The sequence below is a fragment of the Xenopus laevis genome, chromosome 5L (assembly GCF_017654675.1).
Source record: "Xenopus laevis strain J_2021 chromosome 5L, Xenopus_laevis_v10.1, whole genome shotgun sequence".
NCBI classification, from domain to species: domain Eukaryota; kingdom Metazoa; phylum Chordata; class Amphibia; order Anura; family Pipidae; genus Xenopus; species Xenopus laevis.
The window spans coordinates 20,929,459-20,946,202 of record NC_054379.1 but is presented as its reverse complement, the minus strand read 5'-3'; the positions used below and the strand labels follow the sequence as shown (position 1 = coordinate 20,946,202).

Sequence of the window (16,744 nt, the reverse complement as noted above, 5' to 3'; positions counted from 1 at the left end):
GTACTGCATTGCCCATTTGGTTTGACCCGGTCTGTTCCTGGACTTCGCCTACTGCTCCTCCGCCATATCCTCACGCATTCGGTTCACATGCTTACCCAGAACTCTTTCCCTGATTCTCCCACAATAAGACCTGGCAGCATCTGAGTAGTGGAGGGCTCCCCCCAAAGCCGAAGGCGGCTGCTAAAGGCAGAAGACCGGGCTGTGACCGGAATCTTGAGGTTAGTTCAGGGTTTGGGAGACCGTACGTTACACCAAGTGTTAAGCTGGCCATAAACACAAAGGTACAATAGTACGAAACAAAGCTTGGTATGATTTTTGGACAGTGTGTGGAGTGTCCTGACATTTTTCGTACCATGCCAATCAGTTGTTCAGTCGTTCGGACGCGTTAAAAGATTTATATTGGCTACAATAAGATCTCTGCATGTATTGCCTATGGGATGATATCAATGGGTGACTGTCACTACTTTTTGTTGGACATACATCTTGTATGATTGCGGCCTGTCAATAAATGGTGAGAACGTTGTCTGACTTGTTATTTTTCCTACTTGTTTTAATCAGAACGGCTAATGGTAGATCGTTAGACTGAAAGGAACGTTCGCTGCACAAAGAATAAAATCTGCACATCTACGGCCAGCTTTAGAGTGATTGAAGCTGTAGGGACCCCGTGAATGAAGAGCAGTTAATGATAACCTAGCTTCTTTTATAGTACATCCTAAGAATGTAAGAGAGCAAGCGAGCAATTCTGTGTTGTACAGAGGAGAAGGAGTAGAGTTAGTAATCCCTTGTTCTGGACTCTCTGGAACACTTGGCCTGATCCCTAGTCGAGACTATTGATTGTTATACGTGTTGGTGCATTGATGAATCTTTGCAGGTTCACAAAAGCTATATTAAGGGGGTCACTCTGCAAATGTTCTGTAAATGTAAAATTTATGGTTATTGCTATTTTTTTATTACTCCGGAAAACTTGATTCATTTGACGTCATCATCCTGCGCCTAAGGTTAGCATTGCCGGTATTAGGCTGTAAGGTAAGATTCAAGCGCCTTCCCATTGGCGGTTTCTTATGGGATTAAGTCCTTTTGCCCTATGCATAAATATAGGGGCAGGAAACAGGGATCTGTTGGGCTGTTGTTCCTGTGGCTGTGGGCTGCCAGGCTGCACTCACTGGTTAAGGCTGCTGAAAGTAAGTTGCCTTATTGGACCTTCTCCCTCAGTTTTATTACTGGAGGGTATTGATTTTCCTCTTTTTTTCTTTTTTATCAGATGGCTGATAATAGAGTGGGGAAAAGAAAAAGGAAATCCAGACACTGTATTTGTTCAAACTGTGAACCACCACTTCCGGAAGCTTGGGAACATGCTAGATGTCAAACATGCTTGTCACAGCATAATATGCAGGAAAAAGAGAAGGCAAATGAGTTTATGTCCTGGTTTAAAGATATGCTCTCAAAATCCTTTGAGGAGATAAAGGCTTCTGCAGTAAAAGACTCACAGGCTGCTTCCATTCAGTTGGAGTCAGACTCTGACACAGAACATGAGTCAGGATCTGTGTCTGATTCATCTGAACCTGAACCCGAGATCTAAGGATGATATTTACCTTTTTCCTACTGAAAAGATTCCTAGCCTGATTAAAGAAGTGAGGAAAGTCGTTTGTCCTCAACCTGATTCCGAAAATAAAAAAAGTAAAGATGACTTATTATTTATGACACCTAAGAAATCTTTCAGTTTTCCGGTTCATACAGTATTGAAGGATCTGTTAGCACAGGAATGGAAGAATGCAGGAAAGAAGCCTGTACAAACCAAAAGGTTCAAGTCTATGTTTCCTTTTGATTCACAAGATGTGCAGCATTGGGAGGATCCACCAAAAGTTGACACCCCAATTGCTATACTCTCCAAAAGAACTACGATTCCAGTTGAGGAATCAGCCATCAAAGATACTATGGATAGAAGAGGCGAATGTGCTTTGCATAGATCTTATATGGCAGGATCAAATACCTGTAAACCAGCCTTGGCAGCAGTGGCGGTCTCCAGGTCTATGAAATTCTGGTTAAATTCATTAGAGGAGGGAATTGATGAGGGTACTTCAAGAGACTCCTTGTTGGATATGATGTATCCTATAAAAATGGCTTCAAATTTTCTTTGTGACGTGGCAATTGAGACCTTAAAATCAGGTGCTAGAACCATGGCTCTTTCCACAGTGGGCAGGAGAGCACTATGGCTTAAGTCTTGGTCAGCTGACCTACCTTCTAAAAATAGTTTAATTTCTATGCCCTTTGAGCCGGGAAAGCTCTTTGGTTCTCCTTTGGACAAGATTATTGAAAATCTGGCTCCAGGGAAAGGAAAAACTTTACCTCAGGACCATCAAAGAACTCAGAGAAATTCTTTTTTTCGATCCTCATCCAGAAGATCATCGCCTCCTTCCTCATCCCACAGACAGTTTAGATTCAGAAGCATGGACAGAGGAAGAGACCATAACAGAGCTAGAAACTTCAGAGGAAGAGGTTTCACTAAAGATTCACAGAAGAAAGAAGCTCCAGGAAAAAAACCTTCTGAGTTATGACGCCAGAAGTCAGGACCAAGTAGGAGGAAGGCTGCCTTCGTTTCTTCCTATATGGAAAACAACCAACTCAGATACATGGGTCCTAAGCATTATCAAAAAAGGTTATTTTATTGCCTTTCACAAGATTCCTCATCAGAAATTCTGCATAAACGAAAGAAAATCGGACCCAGGCAAAAGGGGTCTCTTGGAGGAAGAAATCCAAAAACTCTTAAAAGAAAGAGTTTTAGAACCTGTTCCTTTCTCAGAAATAGGAAAAGGGGTTTATTCTCATGTGTTCTTTGTAGAAAAGTCGGACGGGAGGCTCCGCCTCATCATAGATTTAAAATATCTAAACAAATTCATAAAAAACGAAAAGTTTCGCATGGAAAACATAAAGTCTGCCATAGGTATTCTACAAGAAAGAGACCTTATGGTAACAATAGACTTGAGAGATGCGTATCTCCATGTTCCTATTCACATAGAAAGCAGGAAATTTCTCAGAATAGCAGTTTCTGTGGGTTCATCTCTTCTTCATCTTCAATTCAGAGCTCTCCCATTCGGCCTTACCTCAGCTCCGAGGGTATTTACAAAGGTTATTGTGGTTCTTGCAGCAGCCTTGAGGCAACAAGGAGTCTTCGTAGTACCGTACTTGGACGATTGGTTGCTGAAAGCATCATCCCTTAGTCAAATGACAGAGCACTTGAACCTAACCTTGTCTCTTCTCAGGGAACATGGATGGATTATAAACGTAAAAAAATCAAATATGCATCCAAGTACATCAGTCAGATATTTAGGTCTCATCCTAGATACGTTTCATATGAAAGTCTTTCTTCCTCAGGAGAAAGCTCAACATCTATGTGGAGAAATCGGGAAGATGTGCAGAGTCTCGTCGTTATCGATTCGTCAAGCCATGAAGGTATTAGGGTTGATGACATCATTCATAGAGGCGTCCACTGCAGATGGAAATTCTACATCAATGGAACAAGGAACAAGATTCTCTGGACGCATCTTTCAAAGTCACAGTGAAACTCATAAAAGAATTGAGGTGGTGGATCAATCCACAAATGTTGTCCCAGGGGAAATCCTTCAAAGTCCCAAGATTCAGCATTTTGACCACAGATGCTTCTGCCAAAGGCTGGGGAGCTCATTTGAAGAACAAAGTGATTCAAGGCAGCTGGACTCTTTGGGAAAGAAGACAGTCTTCAAACTTCAAAGAACTCAAAACTGTTCGGATAGCTCTTCAGAAATTCCAAGTTCCTCTGAAGGGGAAGGAAGTCCTTGTAAAATCAGAAAATTATTCGGCGGTCTGTTACATAAACAAGCAAGGGGGCACCAGGGCTCCTCTTCTGAAGAAGGAATGTCACAAGTTGATGTTATGGGCAGAGAACAATCTGTGTCTTCTCAGAGCTGTCCACATAAAAGGCTCAGACAATGTCCTGGCGGATTACCTCAGCAGGAAGAAGATAAACCAGGGAGAGTGGGAGCTGAATCAGGAAACATTCCAGAGGTTGGTCCAGAAGTGGGGTCTCCCACAAGTGGATCTAATGGCAACAAGGAACAACAGGAAGGTGAATTGCTTCTGTTCTCTGAACAAGCAAGACAACCCAGACTTTCTAGATGCGATGACCATTCCATGGGACTTCAATCTAGCATATATTTTTCCTCCTCTTCCTATGATCACAAAAATGATCCTCCAAAAGATCAGAGAGCAGAAGTCATCTCTTGTCATGATAGCCCCTTTCTGGCCGAGGAGAACGTGGTTCTCGGACCTGATGAACCTGTCCAGGAAAGATTATTGGAAACTCCCATTCAGGAAGGATCTGTTATTACAGGGGAAGATGTTGTTCCCGGACATATCTCGGCTGAACCTGACAGCCTGGAGGTTGACAGAGAAAATTTAAAAAAGCAAGGTCTTTCTCAAGAAGTAATTAATACATTAATGCAATCCAGGAAAGAATCCACTTCTACCAGCTATGGAAGAATATGGAAGGTTTTTTCAGAGATGGGAAAAAAGAAAAAGAGATACTACAAGATCAATCTTCTACTTCAGTAATTTTGCAGTTCCTTCAGGAAGGGTTTGAAAAAGGTCTCAAACCAAGCACACTCAAGGTACAACTCTGTGCCTTGTCAGCAGGATTAAATTGCAACCTGTCATCTGATCCTATTATTAAACATTTTGTAAAAGCCATTTCAAAAATCAGACCATGAATAAAATCCATAATGCCTCCTTGGGATTTAAACATTGTCCTGTCAGCTCTATGTGAAGACCCCTTTGAACCTTTGGAAGAAACTAGTTTAAAATTTCTTTCTTGGAAGATTACCTTTTTAGTAGCCCTGACATCAGCAAGAAGAGTTGGGGAGTTACAGGCTCTGGCAGCAGTACCCCCTTATACTATTTTCTTTCCAGATAAAGTAGTTTTGAGAAGTTTACCTTTTTTTCAACCAAATGTTCCTACTTCTCAAAATATAAATGCACAGATTGTCTTACCAAAGTTCCAAAATTCTGAATCAGAAGACAAAAAGCTTAAATTTTTGGATGTTCACAGATGTTTATTAATTTACCTGGAGAGATCAAAATCCTTCAATCAATCAGAACATCTATTTTTCCTTTTTTCAGGAAAAAGAAAAGGTTTGAAGGCTTCCAGACCAACCATAGCTTCTTGGGTAAAGAATACCATAACATCTGCTTACTCAGCAGCAAATCTACAACCTCCTGAACCAATTAAGGCACATTCTGTCAGAGCAGTCTCCACATCATGGGCAGAAAAATCTTCAGTTTCCACAGAAGACATTTGCAGAGCTGCTACATGGAGCAACATCCATACCTTCACAAAGTTCTACAGATTGGATGTAACAGCTTCACAAGATGCAGCCTTTGGCAGACGAATTATTCAAGCAGCTCTTTAAATTATATTCCCTCCCTTTGAATTTAGCTTGCTTAGTCCCGTTATGTGCTGCCTGGAGGACGCAAAGAAAATTGAAAATTTGTATTCTTACCTGAAATTTTCTTTTTCTTTAGTCCGGAAGGCAGCACAGACTTCCCTCCCAATAAATATTCAGCATTTAAAAAGTTTTTTCTGTGGTTGTGTATACTTATGGAGCTTTTTAATAAACACGGTTTGCAAGGGGGAAGGTAGGTGTGCTTATAGACTTGTTAATTAATAAATTATGCTAATTCTGTCCTGCCAGGGGGAGAACAAATCCAAGTTAACCCGTTATGTGCTGCCTTCCGGACTAAAGAAAAAGAAAATTTCAGGTAAGAATACAAATTTAAAATTTCTCCATATGCTTCCCATTTCCATTCTGTTTGCCTATACTCTCTCTCTCTCTCTCTCTCTCTCTCTCTCTCTCTCTCTCTCTCTCTCTCTCTCTCTCTCTCTTTCTCTCTCTCTCTCTTTCTCTCTCTTTCTCTCTCTCTCTCTTTCTCTTTCACATCTCGGCTAAATACTCTGAACCGAGGATTTCGCTGAAGTAAATTAATCCAGTTCCATTAAGAACAGGGCCCAAAAACTGCAACCGTAATTAAAACTTTTGAATTGCGGTGACAAAATATTTATATTAGAATTTATTATCCATTGTATGAAATTGCAATGGCGGAATCCTTAATTATTTATAATCGCTGAATACCATTTAACGCTGAGACTGGGAAGCTGTTAATCACATTAACGCAAAAGGGAAGATGACACGTAATTTCAATTACTGTCATTCACCGCAGCCGAATGTCGTCACTGAATACTAATAGAGCCTTATAATGAGAGTTGAGGCGTGTGAGTGATTAGCGCTGATCAGGCTGAATGTAACAACACTATTCCATGGGCAGAAACACTCTTCTTTAGCGAATGCCCCAATGTGTCATTCATGTCTAGTTTCTAGTTACCTTTGACCTCCGCAAAAACCGAATAAGGGAACGAGATGATGGCATCGGGGGCAGAGCAGTGGCATAGGGAGATGGGGTTATGATATTTGGGGGCGTGCTTGTGTCTTGTGTGGGGTTTTGACATCAGATTATTTTCGATTTCACAAGTCTGAAACCCAAACAGACCTAAGAAAAACTGAACTGTTTGGGTCAAAACCAAACAGGTGGCAACCCTAAAGTCATGGTGGAACATAAGAAGGTCCTTTATTAATAAAAGTTCCGGTGTGAAAAGGGCAATTTCGGGTGGAAATTGCCAGATTTCTTTTATTTTTTTCCTGCAATTATAGTGTAATTGTGGCTATACTCTGAGTTCCAGTGATGCATTAAGATGTAATAGCACTTGTATTTGGCACAATTTTGCTTTGACTTACGTCTAGCTATTTCAGAGTGGGAGTCCAGTTATATCCAGACCACGTATTCAAAACAAGGTGGGGCTCATTTATAAACACTGGTCAAATTTGCTCCTGGGCAGTAAACCATAGCAACTATCAGTGATTAGCTTTTTCAAGCCAAGTGCAGGTTTAACACTGAAAGCAATCAGTTGATTGGTTGCCATGGATTACTGCATGTTTTTCTCTGATTCAGTAAGCACCAGTCTGGTGCACCTATTGATGCAACCTGCTTTAAGAACGAGGTCTGTAGTTAGATGCCCTCTGACTTTTCTTGGAAAAAGCAGATTGCCAGTTCCTGATTGCCAGTTCCAGCCTGGTAGAATATAAAGCTACTGCCGGTTATAGGGTTGAGGTGGCTCCAGGGTTCTCTTGCTTCAATAGGTGCAGTTGTGTCCATCAGAAGAGGATGTATAAAACACATTGGCACAATGGAGTTGCTTTGGTCACAAGTTAATTGCATCAATATACTCTCAGCTGTTTCTATTTTAGAAGGCACGCGCTCGGACACTTGGTTGTGCACCTGTAAATGCTCTGTGAATAAATTGAACAGATGGAAAAAACGATATAATCGACATTTGGCAGACAAGTCCCAACTTGGTACTCCATGTACAAGTTTGATGGAGTTGGTAGTAAACAGAACAGTTACTGCTTGAGAGTAGTGATGGGCGAATTTATTCTCCAGTCGCGAATTCGTGCCGAATTTCCGAGTTTCGTCGGTTGCAAATACATTTTCTAAACTGCAGCGTAAATTCGCCGGTGACAATTAAAGCACGCCCATTGACTTTAATGCGCGTCTGAATTGTCGTAGGCGTCAGAATTGTTGCCGTCATCGATTTTGACGCCGGCGTCAAAATTCGTGTTTCGCAAATTCAGCCATCATTACTTGAGAGCAATTATTGAGGTGTACAGACAAAATGATATGATACTATTGTCAAATGCCATTTTATGGGCTTTGCATTAAATAGCAGGCTAACCAGCTTCCCATTTAATTATTTAATTGGGGCCACGCAGATCCCACAAGGTGGAGGTACAGCACTAAGTCAGCAGATACTCCGTCTTTCACCCCCAGGACATCACAGAGATGCTCAAGTTTGTGCTGTGCCCACTGGTGCCATATTGGTTGAGTCCAATGCCAGGGTAAAGTAGAAGCCAGAGCTATAATTCCCCTTTTATCAGTAAGGTTTCCCTACATAATCTCAATAATTTATTCTTATGCACACAATAATATCTTTCCATTACAAACATTTGTTTCCTTCAATCTCTTCAATCATCCCTAATTTTCTTTGGTCAAACCTAATTTAGTAACAAGAAAGTTCCATGACAAGCTGTCGGATAATTACATTCCTCCTCGTTTTTCACCGGTGTGAAATGATCTCGCTCATAAACACATATTCCCGCTATTCCCTTACTCCCAGTCCCCTTTACTTTAACCAATTCTAATATGAAACCAAGCAGCATTTACTTTGAAAGCCGATCTGAATCCAGACAAAATTTGAAGTCTTTTTTTTTATTTTTTATAACTGTGAATTGTGATTTCAGGAGATGTAGACGTTCCTGTGGGCATGCTTTCTGAATCTGCTAAATGTTTCCAATTTGAATGCATATTATCAGCTGGGCAGTGGTGACAATGTTTGGCACTAGCGATGGGCGATTCTGTGGCGTTTCGCTTTGCCGAACAATTCACAAATTTAACGGAAAATCAGTGAATCGTCAAAAAATTCTGAAATGCATTGAAGTCGATGGGCGTCAAAATAATTTTGACACGCAATAATTTTTATATGAGCAACTATTTAGTCCAAATGAATTAGCGTCCGAATTATTTTGATGCGCAAAAATGTTTATGCGCACGACTTTTATGACATGAAAAATATTTTTTTTTTGCGGTGGATTTTTCGCCAGCGAATTTTTTCGCCGCAGTTTCACAAATTTATTCGCTGGCGGTGAAACACTGCAAATCCATGCCTGGTGAATTAATTCTCCCATCACTAGTTGGCACATTATATATATATATATATATATATATATATATAGTTTTTAAAAACTAGTGGTGAGCACAACTTTCCCTTGTTTGTTATAGTTCTACAAGAGCAGTGACCAGCTCCATGTTGTAGCTCCCACCCCCTCCAACTATAGTCAGGTGATCCCACTGGTGTCTAATAAAAGGGCAGCCAAGTTTGGGAGTTTTACTTTGAAAGCAGCTAGTAAGTTGCAGGTAAAACGTATTCGTCCCTTTTATAAAATGTATAATTAAACCATAGAATTCTTAATGAATCAGATGAAAATTGAGCATAGGACTGGCCAGATATGGGATGACTTTGACGTAGTTGGCCAGCTTAAATATATTGCAATATATGGACAAACAATCCCTGTTTTGTTTAAAGGGTAAGGCATTTTTCAGTAGCAGTATGCACAAAATGTCTCTGTCTTAAATATATTGATAATGGGTTGAGTGCAGAGGAATCTTGTATTTGTCTATATATATATATATATATATATATATATATATATATATATATATATATATATATATATATATATATATATATATACAGATGCAGCCACTTTGGTTTGTCTGTTTGACACAGAATAACTAAACACAGATATCCCATTTATCTCATTTAACACAGAAAACTGTGACACAACGTCCCATCTAATTAAAGCATTCACCATTGTGAACAATGGAGCTTTGGTATGCTAATGAAAAGGTTAAATGCATTAAATGAGTTAAGATAACTTTAGATAACACAGTTTCTTCAATTAACTCTGAGTCATGACGCATTTAACTCACAAATCCAAGTGGCTTCATCTGTATATATATATTTATATTTCAGGGGCAGCGAAATGTTGATCTTTATGTATTCATTTCTATTTATTGAAATTCTTCCCCTCGCCCCGGTGCAGCGCATTAGACTGTGTGTAATTATTGAAAGTGCATGAGCAGTAAATTCATTTGGAAGGAAGGACTGGATGGCACTTAACGGGATATTGGTTTGCTGTACAAAAGCACAAAAACCTGCAGCCAATTATGTTCAAGGGGTTTTACGTTAATGATTGAGGGGTATGCGGTGGCAGGGACACAGACTTATCAACACTCCAGCGGTGTCAGTGTTCCGTTTGCCTTGTGACATGTTGAGAGAATCACAAATATTGTCTTATTGGAATCTCTAGACTTGTCTACACAATGTCCAACTAGTGGGGGGATATGATTATTGGGCTGTGCGCCTGATCAATTCTCAGTAACATAATGTTTTATTCAATAGCAAAGATTGGCACATGGCGACTGATAACCTTTCCACTCCCATCATTCAATCTGTGTCCCCAGAACTGGATAAATGTGCACTTGTAGGTGTCACTAAATCCTCCTAAAAAGGAAACGAGATTTCCTGCTGTAAATAAAAATCGGATTGTTGTTACTGTTTGTAATTAAACTGGGAGTCAATCACTTTAGCCCTGGGTGCTAGGACTAGAGAACTACATGGCTATGGTTCTCATTGGAAATGACTCCTCATATAAGGAAGATTTTAAAATGTTCATATCCTTTTTAAAAACTGAACTGCAGGGAGAAAAACTGAAGTGGATTGATGGTTGAAAATGTTATTTCCTCAATAAAATATAAGCAGTAGTATACAGGTATAGGATCCGTTATCTGGAAACTCTCTGAATTATGGGAAAGCCATCTACCATAGACTCCATTTTATCCAAATAATTCCAATTTGTAAAAATTATTTAGTTTTTCACTGTAATAATATAACAGTCCCTTGTACTTGTGAGGAGTACCCAATGGCACTCCTCTAATCACTTGCGCCTCAATCAAGATGGTAGGGCCTATTTGTCATGTGCCAGCGCCAAATTTGAAAATAAAAGGATGGCAAGGACCTGGCTTCAGTGCCCAAATATAGGTTCAACACCTGTGTGTTCCAACCAAAATATTGTTAATCCTTATTGGTGGCAAAACCAGCCTACTGGGTTTTTCTAATGTTTAAATGGTTTCCTAATCGAATTAGGGTATGAAAAGCCAAATTGCGCTTGTTGGGTTTAATTAATGTTAAAATTATTTTTTTAGTAGACGTAGTTAGTGCTGGGCGAATAAATTCGCCTCCAGCAAATAAATTCAGCAAACTGCGAAAATTCACTGGCAAAAAACCTGCCGAGACATATAGAAATTGTCAAGCGTCAGAATTGGTGCACGCACAAAAATTGGTACGCTTTAAAATGATTCGGATGGCCATTGACTTTAATACATTTGGAAAAAAAATTGTTGCTTGCGTCAAAATTATTTTGCCGCCCATTGACTTCAATGCGTTTCGCAAAGTAAATTCTCAAATTTTTCAACTAAGCAAAACGCCACAGATTCACCCATCACTAGACATAGTGTGAAGTTCTAAATTGAGGAAAGATCCCTGATCCAAAAAACACCAGGTTCATAGCATTCTGGATAATTGGTCCCATACCTGTATATAGTAATGTCCAAAAGGGAGACTATGATCCACCTGTAGTGGGTTGGTGACTACAACAGAAGACATCCAGATCCATTAAATTGCCATCCTGAAGGCATCTGCTTATTCAATGTATTTAAAAAATGCTTGAGGAACGGAGGGTGTTCATAGTTTTATTAAAAGAAAGTTTGGCAGCCCAATGTCATAGCACTACATCAAGCCAAGCCTCATGTCCGTAATGAGGAGGTAAAACAATGTTTAGCTCCCCAGTACTGAAACAAATCTGTTGAGTTTTGAAACCTGTAAAATCTTCCGATTATAAGAGGTTTATATGAAAAAAACATTTGGAGATATCAATATTATCGGAGCATTTCTCTTATTGGACAGGCAAGGTGTTCTTTATTTCTTCCATTGGCAGGTAGATAAAGAATCGCCTTGAAGGGTGAAATGAGGCAGGTAATCAATAGACCTTCTTTCTATATTGTGTGTTTGCCTTCTCAGGACACAGGCTTCTTGGGCTGCATGAATTCATATTAGTGACAGGTTCCTTGGCCTTTTAATTAAACTCTACCAATGAGTTTCTGGTTAGAAGTTAGTAGAGAAATAGGTCGATAACTCACACTCTACAAAACTGCCTCTGTCAAAGAGGAGCCATTGATTCAGCTTGTGCTTCACGCCCTTCTGGGATTTTCCTTATTTTTTATCCATTTATTGAATGTACAACTTTGTCAAGAGACTTATTTTTCTTGTGAAAACCACTTGGGAAGATCTCTGGTCATTGCACCCCATGGGCTTGAATGCATTGCAAGTGAGAAATAAAGTGGGGAATTGTCTTTTGGAACATGATGGGTTCCCATGACATTGACTAACTGGCAGTGAAATTTCCACCTTTGAGGTAATTAAAAGCTCAATGACAATTTGATTATATTGGTGTATTAATTATAAAGAAACATGGAGAGCATTGTAGCCAGTCAATGGGCACAGTCATTAAACTGAAAGTAACATTAGTGCAGACATTCTTAGTTTGACTTTTATTAATGTCTATTATTAGATATTTTTTCATTTTGAGATCAAGGCTTGCTAAGGACTCAACACTGTGTGCCGATAGTTCCAAGAAAGTCATGGCACAAAGAGAAAAGATGTCAGCTGTAGGATTTTATAAGGACTTTAAAGCCACTTTTGTTGCATTTGTTGCCCAATCATTATTCTATTTAAAAGGATAGTAAAACAGGACAGTAAATAAAATAATAATATGCGAAATAGGTTGCTCAGGTCAGAAAGGAGAATTCAGAAATGGGTACCTGTTGGCTGAAGATAAAGATTGGAGGACAATTGCAAAGACTCCAGGATTTGAGCCGCAAATTCACTGAGGCTGCAAGTCTGTCCTGTTAATACTAACAAGTCATTGTAGAATGTTCTCTGGTGTGAGTAACTGACTATAATCACATTATAATCTCTGTCAACAGATAGACAGACTGATATAGTAGAGAGAGACACAGGTCTTCACACAACAGAGATAGGAAAAGACAGACAAAGACAGATAGACATTATTAATACATGGATAGATACAGATACAATAGACAGATAAAGGAACAGTAGAAAGAGACAGACACATACAGTATACAGTAAAGAGAGTTGAGAGTTGGAGAGACACGGTAGAAATATACAGTAGAGTGAGAGAGTCTGTGAGAAACACAGTAGAGAGAAAGATACAGTAGAGACATACAGTAGAGTGAAAGAGATAGCGATAGAAAGGCACATTAAGAGAAAGATAGAGTAGGGAGAGAAAGATAGATATAGAGATACAGTCGAGTGACACAGGTAGAGGTAGAGGCAAAGTAGAGAGAAAGATTCAGAGAGACAGGGAGAGATACCATAGAGTAAGAGAGACAGAGGTACAGTAGAGAGATGGGGAGATACGGTAGAGTGAGAGAAATAGGGAGAGATACAGTGGAACGAGACAGAGAGAGAGATACAGTAGAACGAGAGAGACATAAAGTAGCGCAAAAGAGCTAGAGATAGAGATTTACCTGTAAGCATCTGACATAAAGTGAAGTATGAATTCCATTTTAAAAGAAATGTTAGAAATCCAAACTGAGTGACTCATGTCAAGTGTCAGTAGAAGAGAGATGTTTAATCACGGTGCCTCTGTAGCAGCCATACAGTAATAACATATTTCATATTTACTGCCTGCTCCCTGTATCTGGATCTGCTCACTTAACAGAGACACACGGATCCATCTGACAGTTACAGAAGCATTATTACTCAATAATCCCAATGTACTGTGTCCTTTGCTTCCTTTATACTTATAGTTATTACTAAGAGAAGCAGTGCTAGCAATGGCACCAGGGGGAGCTGAGGCTAAAATAACCATTAATAATAATAATATTAAGGCAGATGAGATTTGATGGAACAAACTCTGTAATCTAAACAATAAATTGTTGCAAACTCTGGTCTGGAATCTTTATAGTATATTAATATGCAGGTGCCCCTCACTATTAACCACGAGTGGGGCAGATAGTCTGTCTAGTGATGCATTTTCAGCAGCTGATTATTTGCTGCATCGCATTAAATGCCGGAGCCGAGTCCCCCTCCAACTTTTACATATTCCCATGAAGCAAGAGACTTCTAGGAAAAGAAATCATCCACCCAGAGGACAATCAGTTATGGGCACTTGTGCCTCTGACCTACATACAGTAATTAATCATATGCCCTGTTATAAATAGTTATCTCTCACTATGGCTCCCAGTCCAAGGAGAGCTCAATGTTAAACCTCCATCTGACAAGAAGCAAATTACCCAAGTGATGGATAGATGGAAGGAATTGATGGAATGAGAGCTCTGGGAGGCCTCGTGCTGTAGGGTTAAGCTTTGCATTTGTGACAATGGATATGGAATACGGCAGCTGGATGGTACCATGTTCAGTGAGGGAGCTGGCGAGTATTTATATAGAATAATCCACTGCTGCTTATGGGAGTATAAGCTGAAAACCTGCATTTTGGAGCTCTGTAAACTTAAATACTTCATAAGTATGTGATTATTTAACCTGTATTACTGTATACAGCTAGTGGCTGGGCAGAGTTTTGCAGCCAGAAGCAACTGACAATATGACCCTGGAAATCTCCTCTTTGTTTAAATACTGAAATTTGGCTGCTCTCTCTTGGCAACTGCCATTCACACAATTTGCTTGAATGTAGTCCTGCCATTTGACCCAGAGGCTAAGAAAGTAACTGACACAGATCTGGCTCCTGCTGAGGTCCTGCCTCTACTTGGGTACAGGTCAGACCGGTGAAGTATAGAGAGCTCCTCTGTTCCCAAAGATTTCTTTTCTTGGAATAGAGCAAGAAGAGATGGGTATGGGTTGGGTACTACAATTTCAACATTTTGTGGGTTAGGGTTGGATGCAGGTTAAGGTTTTGCAAGTTAGGGTTGGGTGTGGGTTGAGTTTTTCCGGATCTACACATCACTACAGCAATCGTATTTTGGGAATAGAGTAGGCCATGTGACACCCTTAAAGGTATCACTAATATAACCACTGGTGAGGAAACTCAAAGACCCAAAGAAAGTACAACTGTCTTCTCTTTGTACTTTCTTCTGTTGTCCTTGATTTGTACACATTATTTGGGACATATTTTTTTCATGCCACTTATCAGGCCATATCTCACCTCCATTCTTCCCCCAACATACCATTTACTATAGTCTAGCCCACTAGGATATGGTTAGATCTTGGCATGCATGGCTAAACTTGGTATATCCCATGGAAATGACCACCAATCCTGTACATGTAGCCAAAGACCGGGCATGTTGATTAAAAATCTGAATCTCTGGGGAAAAAGTTACCTATGGTGTAAACTTTAAAGGAGAACCAACCCCTTGCTAATAAAAAACCCCTACCCCCTACACAGGCCCGGACTGAGAATTAAAATAGGCCCTGGCATTTCAGGTATATAGAGGCCCAATCAGCCCACATAGAGGCCCAAACAGCCCCCACCAGCCCACTAAATACTGACTTTCTATGGGACCTTATAGCAGCCCCTCTGGCATTTGCCAGAACCCACAGATTGCCAGTCCGGGCCTGCCCCTACACTACATAGATCCCCCTCCCTGTTTCCCCCCAACCTAGGTGGTACTTTTGGTAAATGCTCCTAACTCTTTCCTTACTCCTCGGTGCAGATTCAGGGCATCGGAGTTCACGGGTGCCATCTTCTTCTTTTCGGTAATCTTTGGGAATAAAGCGGCATAACAGCGCATGCACAGTTGGAGCAATCTTCTGTTTCACGACAACTGTGCATGCGCCAAAAGTCACGAAAATTGCTGAAGTGCCGGAAGAAGACCCCGAAGATTTCCTAAGAGAAGAAGATGGCGTCTGTGAACTCCGATGCCCTGAATCTGCACTGAGGAGTAAGTAAAGAGTTAGGGGCATTTACCAAAGGTACCACCTAGGTTGGGGGGAGCAGGGAGGGGTAATAATTGGTGTATGGGGAATTTATTAGCAAGGGTTTGGTTCTCATTTAATGTTGTACTATAAAGTGCAACTTGTTGCACGTGAAGATTATTTGCTTGTATTGTGCCAAACGTAGAGCCTACTTTATTTGCAGCAGAAATATGTGAACCTAGGCAGAGAAAATAGCAATGCAGATTTTCAGCTTGCTTAGGCAGTGATAGGAATGGCGTCCATCTGTCATCCAAGTTTGCATTGTCTGGATAGTTTGACTCCTTAAGGCTTTAATCAGGAACAAAATAGCAAAAAAGGAACCCAGGAAACATAGAAAATCTGGGGTTTCCAGCCTGAAATTGTTGAACAGTTGGAGAGTTGTAGTCTAAGCATCCCTAGTGTATATATTTATTTAATAATTTATTTATGTTCTTCTCTTCCAGGTGCCTAACTTAAGCTGGAAGCCCAAAGAAATGCCCTTTCTGCTCAACCCTCAGCTACAGCTCATCAGTCCTCCTTTTGATCAGCAATGTCCACCTCTGAGTTTCCTACTGGGGGACTGCGCTTTCCAGCAGAATTATTAAACATTTTAATTGGTGGAAGGTCACTGCACGTTGACCCCTTGTCTTCATTTGGTGTCTGAGCTGTCTGAGAAAGTGATATCTTTTGACCAGTTTATCAGCAAGCAAATGATGAATAAAAACACTAAATATGCGTGACCTTTAAATCCTGTTTGTTAGAACTTTTAATCAGCGAAAGAAAAGTGCAGGTAAAATATCACATTAAAAGAGACCTGGAAATGATGAGTCTGAAACGAGCATGGACATGATACAGGTCTCTGGCGGAGCTTGGTCTATGTGATATGATTGAATTATCCAGAGGAATAGGTTATATATAGGGCTTAGTTGTTGCTGATCTTGATATACATGGGATCTGTTTTCAGGAAACCAGTTATCCAGAAAGTTCTGAATTATGGGAAGTGCATCTCCTATAGACTTCATGTTATCCAAATAATCCAAATGTTTAAAAATG

At 40.1% G+C, this 16,744-nt stretch overlaps 1 long non-coding RNA gene across 1 annotated transcript in view; it reads left to right on the top strand.

Moving 5' to 3' along the window:
- Nucleotides 1-16,426, top strand: part of LOC108716510 — a 38,322-nt gene extending 21,896 nt beyond the window's left edge. The window contains exon 2 of the long non-coding RNA XR_001935690.2: nucleotides 16,156-16,426. This is a non-coding gene — a long non-coding RNA (uncharacterized LOC108716510). The remainder of the gene's footprint in view (nucleotides 1-16,155) is intronic.
- Nucleotides 16,427-16,744: the final 318 nt, after the last annotated feature.